Below are 14,003 nucleotides of genomic sequence, written 5' to 3'. Positions count from 1 at the left end.
CCCAGTCTTAAGATGTATTCTGAAAGAGAGACCAAGTTGCATTAAAGCTATCTTAACTTTATTATTATTATTTATTTGTTTATTTATTTATTTTGTATTGAAGTAATTGCTTTAAGCATACCATGTTAATTTCTCATTGATTTTAGTTAAAAAAAAAAAACAAAAAAAAACAAAAAAAAAACCATACAAATACAAAAACCAAACAATGTTAGTAGCCTGAAGAAATTTCAAAGACCAAAGACAATGATTAAAGGAGACAGAAGATATATTTTACATTGAAAGAACGAAGGAACACAGTTTATATATTTTATGAAATAGAAGGTAAATGACAATTTTATTAAGCACCTTAATAATTGAAAATGTAGGGCATTTCAGATTCATAGGACATGCTGGGAATGTGTTCCATTGACAATGAGATATCTGCTTTATTTATTTATACACAGTTATATATAATGTACCCTTTCTTGTTCTTTCCTAGGCTTTCAGAAAAGTTGTTGCCATAAGTGTACTATTTATACAAGGAAATTAAAAAGTGCCAGAGAACCTTCCTGAGCACTGGGATCTGAGCTGACCATGCTATTTGTAACATGTTCCTAGTATGGTTTTGGTCCAGTCCATCCAGCATCTTCCTGAGCGACCTCCAGAAAGCTCAGATGTCAGCCTGGGTCAGGGAGTGTTCTCAAATACCCTTTGGGTGCAGCCACACTATTTTGGAGGGTGAGAATATTTAAAAGTGAAGCTGGGTCTGCTCTGTTCTTGTTGGCCTTAATGCCAAAGAGCAGTTTTGAAATATTTGAATTGCTAATACAAGTAGTTGTGTTACTGAGACCTCAGGCCTGAAATCTTTGATCCAAAGTACACCAAAGTAAATTGTAATTAGTTTAACTGTAGATGAGACAAAAAAATAGACTTAGTTGATTAAAGTAGATGAGTTAAAGGAGGGTAATACTTTTTATGTCCTCTTTTTTTTTTTTTTTTTTTTTCCAACCTTGAGAAGAGAAGGCTTCAACACAATGTTAGAGAGGCCTTCCAGTACCTAAAGGGGGCCTACAAGAAATCTGGAGAGCAACTCTTAATCAGGGAGTGTAGTGATAGGAAAAAGAGTAATGGCTTTAAAAACTAAAAAAAGGTATATTAGATTAGGTATCAGGAAGAAAATCTTCACTGTGAGGTTGGTGAGGCACTGGAACAGGTTGCCCAGAGAAGCTGTGGATGCCCCATCCCTGCAAGTGTTTAAGGCCAGGCTGGATGGGGCTTTGAGCAACCTGGTCTAGTGCGAGGTGTTCCCATCCATGGCAGGAGGGTTGGAATTTGGTGGTCTTTAAAGTCCCTTCCAACCCAAAACATTCTATGATTCTATGATAACATAAAAAATATAAGCATATTTTACAACTTTTTCAGACCTTTAATACATTATGGGACACACATGTTCTGAGTTCTTGGTCCGACAAAATACGACTGCCCTGAGTCCGCCATCATTTTTGTCTCTGCAAAGAAAATACTCCCATTCCTATAACATGAATCTAGTACTCATAAGATACTGCTGTTAATATTGGGAAATGTAGTCAGACTTGCATTTTGCCTAAATAGTCAAGTAGGGTGAACAGTGCATTCTTAACTCATCTATAAGGCACACTCCTCAACATCATGAACAAAAGCATTGTACCTTAGGTCCTGATTGGAACACACACCTACTTTTGTGAACACACACCTACTTCTGTGAAACACTTTTAGGAGTGCTGACTCCATTTAACTTTAGCATGCTTTGTTTGATAAGACAGAACTGCAGCCACCAGCAGAATGTCATAAGAAAAAAATATGTTAATATGTAGTACTGTCTATTAAAAGCATTATATAGTTTTCATACCATATAAATTTTCACTTACCAAAACAGTGGTTTAAAAGCATTGAACTGAGAACAACAGCATTTAGATAGGAAATCTTATTTTCCAAAATTTAATGAAATGTTTCAGGAAACTTGCCCATTGATTTGTGACTGCTTGACATAGGAGTTGTAAGGTGACAACTATGTATGTGTGCAAAAATAAATTCTTCAGCTACAAAGTTTAAACAGGCAATACTATTTTTAAAATTTCAGACAACACACCTCCATATCCAGAGACCATTACCCCAAATAGCAAAGGTGAGAAATTAGAAAACACATACAGAAAACACAATATTGCAATTTCAATTCCAGTTGCAATATTGGAATTGCTGTGTAATGGCTGTAGAATGTAGTGAAAGCACAGAATTGTTCTTCAGAGTTGTTCTCTACATGCCAGGAAGATTAAGCTGACACCATGCTTGGTTACTAGGAAATAATTAGAGTCTTGAAGAACAATTCTAACAGACTATTTCAGTAGTGGCAAAATTTATCCAGAATTAGATTGACTAGATACCATTATATATTCTATTTGAGCGGAAAAAGCAGTGGTATCCGTTCATTACTTTGCCATACTTGATTTATCTGGTCTTTCATCTCTTATGGGATTATTATGATGACTAATATTAATATAAAATAAATTATGTATAGTTACACCACACAAGTGGATTTGATAATCAAAATACATGTTGATAGTGCGTCAACACATGTAAGTATCATACTTTTGAAATTTGTGAAATTTGAAATAAAATGTTTCACTACTTGTTGAAATGTCAAAATTTGCTGTTTTCCCAAGAGCTCCTGTTTGGCTTTCATAAAGATTTAATAGCAACTTGTACTTCTAACAGAAAGCTTTACATGAAAAAATGATTAATTACTTATTTAAAATACTTGGATTAGCTTTTCCACTTATATCTTGGTAGTTATTCAGGCATCCTTTGATGTTGTTATTGGGCACTTTTGACCAAAGATATTGTATCCAATCTGTTTATAATATTTAAGCAAGAAGCAAAGTCAAAGAGTGAATATTAATTAGTAAAACGCATATTTTAACATACAGATTCACATTCTCATTGTTAGTAGTGCCAAAAATATATTTTCCTCTCAGGGAAAGTAGTAGCATAGGTTCAGAAAGTTGACTCTCTATTAGGGGATGAGTCAAGGCTGCAATGATGCAGGCCCTGCTCGTTTTGCTACAAGAGACTCCTTGTTTTTTTAGATTTTGGGGGAGCAAGCAGATTTGGTGCAGCTGTGCTGCTGCCTAATGAATTGCTGTGTGTATTAGGTGGACCTGCCCAGCTGCCCAGGGTGGTAAAACATCCAGGTGAGTTAAATATCAGCAGCCTGGAGCTCTCCTTGTGAGGTGGCCCAGGTGTGACTGATTGGGAGGAGCTGCTGCCGTTAGGACAGCATTATGCAGGTAGTGGTCAGGGTCTCCCTCCCTGGCCAAGTGGGGAAGCGCCTGAAAAGTGAGCTGCTCTAGGCCAAGAATGGTGACTAGGGTCAGCCACAACCCAGACATCCCTAGGTACTACTGACAGACCCAGGCCTGGCTGTGAGGGCAGCCCCTGGAATGGGGATGGAGATGGGCCTGGGCCTGGGCCTGGGCCAGTGGTGCCCAGGGCAGGCAGGGGCTGGGTTGTGGAGAGGCTGGCCTATTCAGATCGCAGAGATGTACTGATCTGCTTTGAAACTCTGCCTTGGATTAAAAAACCACAAATTTCCTCCAATATGCGTTAAACAGACAAACAACAAAAAAAAAACCAACAACCTGTGAGTGCATCTCTTAAGCAAATATCAGGGTCATATAAAACAGTAGCACTCACATCTTCTAGAGTGGTTGAGATGCATACATTTTGGGTTCTTATGAAATGTGCAGTAGGCCAGGTGTCAACAAATACTGAATTTAGTCGTAATTTGTATTTCATTCACACAGTACTTAGTGTTTTGACAAACAAATGCTGCCTGATACTGTGGTGTCTGTTATTGTGTTAGGTTGAGGAGGCTGACCTACCCCAGACATTAATTTATCTTCTATTTCACTTCTGTCTCCGTGGTAAATGTTAGGGAACGATCTGTGTCACAGCCATGCCAGGGCCACCATATCTGTGCCCTCAGCCAATGCCAGAGGAGAGTGATCTGGGCCATGATGCGTGCTGCAAGAGCAGAAGTAAGTGTGTTTTCTAATTTCTCACATTTGCTATTTGGGGTAACGGTCTCTGGATATGGAGGAGGAGGTGTATTGTCTGAAATTTTAAAGCCATGACCCCAAGTGAAGGCATTAGGTCCACGTAACCTCACTCCTTGTCCTCTTCAGAAACTGATGTGTGCATGTGCAAGTGGAACCAAAGGGAAGTACAAAAAGGTATACATCAAAAAGGCTCTGAAGTAAATGCATAGATTTATCTTTTGCTTGCTTTGTTCATATCATTCGGTCCATCAGCATGTGAATAACATCAATTTAGACTCCTGAGGCCTCATTCTCATTTACAGGAAGGACACTTCACATCAGTCTCGTGATATAAAGAGACATTAAAATGGCAATAATTTATATTTACATTATTTTTATGGCCCTTTTGCTATTAAAATGGTGTAAAGTGGCATTAAGAGAAGCCACTATCAGGATTCTTAGGGTCTTTACTCCCAGACTCCCAGGGATTACAATCCTTAGTTTAAATAACTAAAGGAGTGTAAGTAAGAACATCTAAGAAAGGCATCTATGGCATAAAGCTCATACTAGAAAGGCCAGGAAAAGGTACCAGTTTAAATTTCACAAAGCTCACTGTGGACATAGTATTTGCTGGAGTAACGCCATTGATATATAGATCAGTTGTTAACCTCTTTTACAAGTCCAATACTGAAAAAAATGTTGCTGACACCAGATGGCTGTTCACCAGCCTATATAAAGTAAATAAATTTGGAATAAAGATATTTCCTTTGTGAAGTTTATTATTTTCCTAACAATTAAGAAATCTCAATAACAAATTAAGAAAGGTGTCAAGAATTTAATAGACACAATATTAATGAACTTGGGTACTGGACATGCTTCCTGCTGAGCTGGGATGGAATAATATTGGAAAAGACTATCCTGCTTTTATGTGCTTCTTCAGACTGTATGTTGAAATCCAGTATATTCACAAACACTGTATATTTTTAAATAAATAATACATTATAAGTGTTCTGTGTACTTTGTACTTCTTACAAGTAATATCTCATCATTAAGAAACAAATTTGAGATCTCAACCACTATTAAAATCTGTGAACTCCAATTATTCCCATACTATTGACATCCTCTTACAGAAAACAAAACAAAAATCTTGTGAACACCAAACACTTTTGCCTCTAGCCTGTAGTGTCTGGTGACATGAAAAAGCATTACTAGAACAGAATGAAGAAGATAAAGAAAATCCACTTAGTCCTGCAGCTTGTTCATATCCTCTCATTCAGTATCTCTGCAAATTGTTTTCTCTCAGTATTGTTTTACACTTATTAGGGCCAGATTTCTCATTCTCTGTAGCTGCTGTCTCTCTAAACTGTTTAGGTCACTTTACTGTGTCTTCATGTGTGTCTTCTTTCCCTCCAGTTTCAATGTCACCCATATGATTAAGAAAGAAAGAAATGAAAAAAGTGAGATAATACAAGCGGGATGCACAGAAAAGCTCTCTGTTTAGAGTTTGGCTGAATAAAAAACAACACACAAGAAAAACCCTTATGAAATCCTTAAAATATTTGGACTGTGATATAATGACATGAAAAGTCACTGTGCACCAATCAATCTCACCATTTATCAAAAGACATCCTTGTCTTATGATTATGTTGGTCTGTGGAACACACCTATAATTCATGAACAACAATTAAACCATGCAAAACAAATTAAAAAAAAACAACTAAAAAAAAAAAAAAAAACAACAACCAAACAAACAAAAAAATACAAAATAGAAATACAAAGGTCAGAACTTAATGTGCTCCTAGACAGGCAGGTTTTTAATGGGGGGAAAATGCTGACACCAAATCATATAATTATCAATTGTACAGTCACGTTTCATAGGCAGCAGAGACGTACCTAGTCACCTATGAAACAGCAACTGAACATATTTCAATATTTTCTCTGAGTATTTCTAATGACATATGTACACTTTTCAATCATATAGAGGCTAATGAATTTCTGCACTTTCAGTAATCATTTTTGTAATAAATGAAGACTGTTGGGAGAATATAAAAAGGGAAGAGAGAGCCTCAGCTGTTGCTAGAGCTGTGACAGTCTCGGGTCTTTAGATCTACCTTCCAGAAAGGATAGTCTGAGTTATTTTTCTCTTTAAATATTTTGCAAAATTATGTTCTGCAGTCTGATGAGTACTGTCTTTGGGACTATTGGTAGTGGCCCACCTGTGGGAGCCTATGAGAACTGTGCCTTCCTCAGAAAGGAGATAAGGATGCTGTGGTCCTAAATACAATTAGAATTTGGACTTTCTTCTTTCCTGTAATGACTCTGAAAGGAACATACTCCCTTAAGACTTAGGCAGTGGGCTAATCCTCCTGCCCTTGAACCTCTAGCTGCTAAAATTATGAGCAACAAGTAGGCACGTACAGCATGCTGCTATGCTTCAAGGGGGAACAACTTTATGACAAATTCTTTCATTTTAAACTCTTGCAAGAAGTGTTGTTCAGCTCCTGCAAACATTTATCACTTTTCTACTAATTGGAAACTCTTGATGTAAGAAAACAGTTATAGCAAAAACTGCTCCAGCTCTGCTGAACAATTAATAAACTTGTTCTATTTTTTTCGTTATTGTTTTCAATCACTGTTCTCCAAGGGATTCTTGGACTATTCCACTGTTCTCAGATTAAAAATTTAGGACAATAAAGAACTGCAACTAAAGCTTATGTGTCTCTTGGGAGCGAGTAGCCAGAGATTGTTGTGTCCATCAAATCTCTGCTCACATCAATAGAGAGTTGAATGATCTTAAAGTAGCAGAAATTGCATTAGCTTTGTTCATATCAGTGTTTCTTGCAGTTTCCCAGTCCGAGACCAATAGCAAGTGATCACTTAAGCATCCATCATCCATAGTGCTTCTTACAGTATATAATCTCAAGTTCAGCACAAAGAAAGATCTTTCATGTGATACTGCAGGGGCTGGTAAATTCTGAACACAGTGACTATTGTAGTATAGCTAGTATTGTTTGGATCCAGTTTCAGGACTGATATTTGTGTTGAATTCAAATTCTTCAGATTCACCCCTACAAGGAAATCTTCTGAAATTAAGCCCTGGTGAAGGAAAGGGGCCTGCCACACTTCAGTTCACAAAAATTCAGTAACAGGAATGTGAGAAATATAAACCTTTCTTAGGTGAGAAATATAAACCTTTCTTAGGAGCTTTAATTTACAGTGATGTATATCCTGTTTTTTTGTTTTGTTTTATTTTGTTTTTTGGTAGATCTGAAAGTATTTTCTGACAAAACATATAATTTTATCTGGAATTACAAATGTTATGATATAAAGTCACATCTATACAATGAATGTATATAATTGAATTAGCTCAGAAAATCTGGTAAGAAAATTAGCTTGCATACTCAATGGCCTCCTATTGTGGTGGTATGTATCACCTGCGTTGTTCAGCTACTTGTCATTGCAGCTATCTGTATAAAGCCATTGAGAGTTCAACTAGTCTGGTGTGTATTTTTCAAAGTAGCATTTTACCTTACTATTTTTATTAAAAGATTAAAATTTCATATGCATTTGTACTAGAATAATAGTTCACTGTTATCCCAAAGACAAGCTAACATTCTCCTTTTTTTCTTCCTTGTGCTCGCTCCAGCACTGTTTGGCCCTATTCCTCAGCTGATTTCACTTAATAAATAAGTAGGAAAATACTATACCTCTCCCATGCCCTCCCCTCCATTTTATGCCATTTTTAGTGAGTTGAAATGACTTGCAGATCAGTGTGGCAAATGTCAGAGACAGCATAAGTTAAATTATGAGAATGTTTGTGCCTGGAAACAGGGAAAGAACTGCAACTTTTCAGTAGTTTGAAAGGTGGTATTTTGCTGGATCTGATGAAATTATGTACCAAGTCTTTGACCTTAGGCATTAGTAAAGATGAAAGAAAAGTGGATTTTAAGCTAGGTTGCTAATCTGAGTAATTGAGAAAACACATAGCAGAGGCTAAGATTAAACAAGTTTTATTTTTATTTAAAATTTTAGTTTTAATTTAAATGATTATTAATTTAGCTGGGATTTTTTATTTTATTTTTGTGCTTTTTAATATTTTATTTAATATTCTAACTATTTTTAAATATTGATGCCAAATATAAACCATATTTTCAAAATGAAAGTGAAAAGCTACTTCTTTAAAGGGAAAATGAAATATTCCAAAATTGCTGGTTACATTTTTTCCTCCCTATCTTCTTTTTCTGCAAAACTGAACACAACGATGATTTGGCTCCTTAGCACTTTCCACTCTCGGTGAATTAATTAACTGATGTAAAAATATTTGCCCACCTCTAGTCATTATAGTTGACAATTGTACGATGTGACAGAATTCTGCATGAATTTCTGTGATACCTTTTATGTGTTTTTGTTTGTCTTGAAGGCATTAATTTGTTTGCTCATTTTCAGGACAGAACAAGTCAGCTATGTAAAAGAAAATAAACGAGAAAAAAAAAAAAAAAAAAAAAAAAAGCTTAAGCCATCCAGACCACTTTGCCAGGACCAAGTTTCTGTAAAATCACTTCTTTGAAACATGGTTCTTTGGCTTTGCAGTAGCGACCCAAAATCTGGCAAGAGAACAGTCATTGGGTCAAAGGAAGTAACTTTTGCCATCTCTTAGAAAATCCTTTTTTATTTGTCTGGGGCATAAGCCTCTGAAAATCAGAATTTACATATGCTCAGTAGACCATAGTCAGAGACCTGATAAAATCTTTTTGAGCGCTCCATCACCACTGATGCTGCTCCAATACCAAAAGCTTTGGTAACTGCCAGATTGAGACAAAACGCTGCCAATCTCCACTGGGCTTCCTATATAGTATGTGCACAGCTGAATATTCAAAAGGGGAATACCTCCAGCCGGTACCCAAATATCATCTTGGTCAAGAAAATGGGCTGTGCTAGTCTCATCCTTACAATTCAGGAATTAGGTAAATACAGCCTCCTCCTGCCCTGTTTTACTGATAGTTAAGTGAAAAGTTGATTAGTTATCTGTGGCAAAACCAAGGGGAAAAAATAAATAAAAAATAAAATAAAAATAAAATAAAAATAAAGCAGAGCTCTGGGATGGCAGGGCTCCTCCTAATAATCCCACTGGCTTTCAGCCTAAAAATACTAAGTCACTATCCTTGTCTGTGTTGACTCTTAACTACTGAATGTGATTCACTGACATAGAGTATTGCGTATTTACAAAGTAGGGTGAGTGGACAATATGTAAGTATACATCTAATCTTTGGTAGGCCATCTGTCGTTGATTTTTTATTATTATTTATTTATTTATTTAAATAAATTATGATAGGATTTTTTTTATCTGCAATTTTTGGGGAGGTGGTGAGGTAACATATATCCACAGTCACATAAATTTCAGCCTGTCAGTGCTAATCAGCCAGAGGATGTTCAATACAGAGAGGAATATCAATTTTCTGTGCTTCACTGTTAAGGGTACATTTCCTTTTCCCTGAAAACAGAACAATGGTAGTAAAATAAATAAATAAATAAAATAAAACTAGACTTCCTAGCATTTTCTTTTCCTATAAGCAGCATTTTTTTCAACTAAATAGGTCTGTTTAAAATTACATCTAGTTCTCTAAATTCATTTCCATTCTAAAGAGTTTCTCAGTCAGAGAGTTTCCATGTTTACAACCGCCACTATTTATGACAAGCTTCTTTTTCTGGATAACAAGCCTCCTTTACAGGAATTCAAACAGCCAAACAGCTGTCTCAATTCTCTTTCCACACTAGGATTCGCCTTTCTGTCCTGTGTGAATTTATTCTCCTGTTTGTAATATTTAAATTAGCTTCAATGTCTTACTTGTGCGGATGGAATATCACATGGTGAGAAGAAGCCTTCCTTGATGCATTGCTGGGAGATGAGTTTTCAGCAAAATTAATCTGGTTGAAAATGTTCTTTTTCCATTCTCTCACTTAACTCACGTTCCTAGAGAAAATGAGATTGTGTTTTGTATGCTGGTTGCTCTTTTGAAACCAAATCAACATGTCTTGAAATTTTGATTAATGTATTTACAGTGTGATCCTCATTTAAAGCCTACTAATGTATTAGAGCACTGATGGTTGTTGCAGAGACACTGTGGGTCTAAGCAAGTTATCTTGTCATTATCTGGGACTAGATGTGAGAGGGGTTAGAAAATACCTGTCTGAGAGGAGGAAAAAACAAGTCAGAAGGTGAAAAGAAAGGGGTGCTTTGAAAGACAGGACTAGGTTCTGCAGGAATGCTGAAGGACTGTACTCTACTGTACTCTGTAGGACTGAGAGGCAAAAAGCAAAGTTACCACTGATTCACACTCAAGTTCGAACATTCCAAAATATTAAGTAACTGGTGAATGCTTATACTTCATTGTACATTATTCAGACACTTTCTCAGCAGACTCCAATGATATGTAGATCAGGTACTGTATCTAGAATGAAGCAATGTTCCTGACATTTCCTATTCTAGTAACTTGACAGCACATCTGGGACTTCAACATTATTTCCAGGATGTGCCTTTTCAATATTAATTTGTTTATTTTAAAATTGGTTTTGCAAGGAAATGCTCCTGAAGTGCTCTTGAGAATTCTGAGTTTTCAAGCCTTATTTGTTACAGCTTGAAAGTATGTTTAGCTTAGGACACAGGCTTGTTTTCATTCCCCACCCCCAAAACAACAGACAAGATGTCCATAGATTCCTTCTAATGTTTACTTAAATAATTGTACTAAAGCATTCCCAGTGTTATATTGATTTTATAGGACTATGAACAGGTTACAAATTAGGATGGCAACAGCTCTATGTTACTGAAAACCATGAAATTCTGCTATCTCTTGCCCAGATCTTACATGTCCTTCTTAGAGATGTTTATAATTGCTTGTAAGAAAAGAAGTAAATATCTTGGAAAATAAATAAATAAATAAATAAAATAAATTAAAAAAAAAAAAAAAAAAAAAAAAAGAAAGAAAATGTTCCGGCTCTTTGTACAGAAATTCTTCTTGCAATTTCAAAAAAAAAAAAAAAAAAAAAAAAAAAAGTCTGCAAGGTGTGAGCATATAGTAAATGGCTGGTTCTTTTTCTCTTTTCTTTATTCAAACCTGTTGTTTGAATCAAAGTCCACTTGAGGCAGAAAATACCATTATCACACTGTGCAACAATACACCGTAGTATATAATTGAGATTAGCTTTCAATCACTACAATTTGTGAATCTGTAATTTTAAGAGGTTTTACCAATTTTTTCCATGTGGAAGCAATCTACCCCCTGCTCCCAAAACAATGATTTTCTTTGGGAACATGGAAGACAGCGCAGTGATTCCTTGAAAAGTTTTAGCTATTAAGGTAGAACAGGTCAAGCTGAATATATTTATTGTATATGATTTTGCACCTGAGATGAATTTTTTCCTCATTTTTAGGATTGGATTTTTTTTTTTTAACTGGGTTTACGTGGCAAGGTTTTGGTAGCAGCGGGTTGCAGGGGTGGCCTCTGTGAGCAGAGCCCAGCAGCTGCCCCATGCCAGATCAGAGCCAGCTCCAGCCGGCTCCAAAGGAACCCATGGCAGGCCAGAGCCGAGCCAGGGAGCGACGCTTTTACTAATTGTGAATGTATTCCAAATATTTGTCAGTGTAAAATAGGTAGGGGGGTATGCTACCACTTCCTCCTCCCTTGTCCTGCTGTAAGAAGGAAGATGCAAATCATTATTAATAGAAATTTCTTATAAACTCATATTGTAGCAATTGAGATATAGCTCTGAACTGGAGATATTCTTCTCCTTGATGCCTAGAATTAAATGCTTGAATCTCAGATGGGGTTGATAAGGAGAGGAGGTGGTGGCATAAAACCTCATTTTTATTTCACCTGTTTTTATTCTAGGGCACACTTTGTTAGTATTCAAATTATTGGTAATCTCATCCTGAATTATCTAACCATCTCCATTTACTGTGTAAAAGGTTTTTGATGCTTGATAGGGAGCAATGCATTCATTTTCCTTTCAGGATCGTGTAAATACAATCTGACATTGGAATGGTCAGGGCCTAACCTTTGGGCATGAGTACAGAGCACAGTGCAATGCAGCTCAAACATGTTGGCAGGACTCCTGAAAGCTGTATTGCCATAACACAAGTTCAAATGTAATTTCTCAGAGACTCATTAGCCCTAGAAATGCTGTATGTTACTGATGGAGGCACCACTAGGTTCCTTGCTCTCAAAGGGAGTTTTCAAACCTAATTTTGTGCTGTCTCCAAACCCCTGAGAATATGTTTAGCTGTCCCCAAAAATTAAACTTTTTGCTTCTATTCCAGTTTACAAATACTGAACAAACATTTTTTGAAGGGAAACTTTTTTAAAAACAATTATTGACTCAAATAGAAGATTTACCTAATAACTGGATTTGAACTAAAACATAAAAAAAATCCAAATGAATGGTCTCACATAAATGTAACTTAAAAAAATAGCTCTGGTACAACCTCAATCACTAGCTTCTTGAACTACTTTTGGAAAATTAGAGAGATTATTAGGTACTGTTAGAGTACTTAAAGAGAATGTAGACAACCAAGAAAAGTTAACCTGACACATAAAACAATAGAAAGGTCAATTATGGATTCTGTAAACAAAATAAATAGTGGTTAGATTATTATTAATGTTAGGTAGAATGTTTTGATATGTTTTCTGTCAAAATTAAGGGTTTGACCGATAAAAACAAATGTGTTGATCTAGAATACTTGTTTTCTTTCCAGACATTTGACTTGGCTTGATGCTATATGACAATATGGGTCGAATGTTTGGTTATATATATAAGGAATTGATTAGATAGATCAGTGACTTGCACATTGATAGATCTCATGATGTACCTGTTGAGAAGAGTGTATAGGACCAGATCTAGTAGGGTTCATAGAGCTCAGAGCTTGTTTGCCATTTGGTATTTGTATCAGTGATCCAGAGGACACTACACAACTCTGCTGGTGAAGCTTAGGGATAGCAGAGACATTTGTGATAAGATACAATAGAAATCTGAGGAATCTGAATCAGAATCCAGGGAAATCTGAACCACTTGGATAGAGGATCAAATCCAACAAAAAGTTCTTTAATCCACCTTAATGCACCTGAGAAATGTATTTGAACAGGAAGGGAGAGTCTATCTAACTCACGAACACCAATAATTAATTGACAAGTAAATAATTAATTCTGGATTGTTGCCTCAATATGAGTTCACAAGAATTCTTGGTAGTACACAGCTGAGTGCTTGAATGGCTTCACTGCAGAAGACAACGGCTCACAATTGCTTGATATCTACAGAGTGAAAACAGGTATTTTTCTAAGAGCTCTTATTTGATTCAGCTCTTGGAAGAAGTTGTATCCCACACATTTACAGTTGTTGAGCTTTACTCCCATATTATTTTTGGGGGGAGGTGAGGGAGTGCACTTAAAATGATTTACCTGAACTGAGGATTTGCATGGAGCCAAGTCACAAATTTGAACTTTTAGTATATGTATTAAACCTAACAAGACTGATAGAAACACCAGTCAAATGAATATAACTGCAACAAAGGAAAACAAAATATAATGTCATGTTCATTCTGATCAAGATAAGGCATGGACCATGTCATTATCATTATGCAAGAGTACATGCTAACATTATAAGCAGGATGGATAGTATGGATGGTATAGATTTAATATATATATATATATATATATATATATATATATATAATGTTCAAGGAGAGGAAGTCTGTAATGGTGGAAGAAGATGAGGAGGTGATGGAGAGTAGCTCCAGAAAGGAGCTGGCAGTCTACAGCATAAAGAGGACCTGAAAGACAGTTGAGAAGAGGATGGAGTTGGACAGAGTCAGGCTCCCACAACAGCAAAACAAAAAACTTACTAGGGGCTGGAGTGGAGGGGAAAGAGTTTGTTGCTACCCATAAACCATTAAAAATTTGA

General features: G+C 36.1%; 1 long non-coding RNA gene across 1 annotated transcript in view; it reads left to right on the top strand.

Moving 5' to 3' along the window:
* The first annotated feature begins 3,255 nt into the window (after window positions 1–3,255).
* LOC137850221 (uncharacterized) overlaps window positions 3,256–14,003 on the top strand; it is a 39,175-nt gene continuing 28,427 nt past the window's right edge. Inside the window, exons 1-2 of the long non-coding RNA XR_011092378.1 lie at window positions 3,256–3,410; window positions 3,950–4,052. This is a non-coding gene — a long non-coding RNA (uncharacterized lncRNA). The remainder of the gene's footprint in view (window positions 3,411–3,949; window positions 4,053–14,003) is intronic.

Source organism: Anas acuta, chromosome 1 (genome assembly GCF_963932015.1).
Source record: "Anas acuta chromosome 1, bAnaAcu1.1, whole genome shotgun sequence".
NCBI lineage: Eukaryota > Metazoa > Chordata > Aves > Anseriformes > Anatidae > Anas > Anas acuta.
Note: the sequence above shows the minus strand (reverse complement) of the source record. Positions and strands in the feature narration are given on the sequence as shown.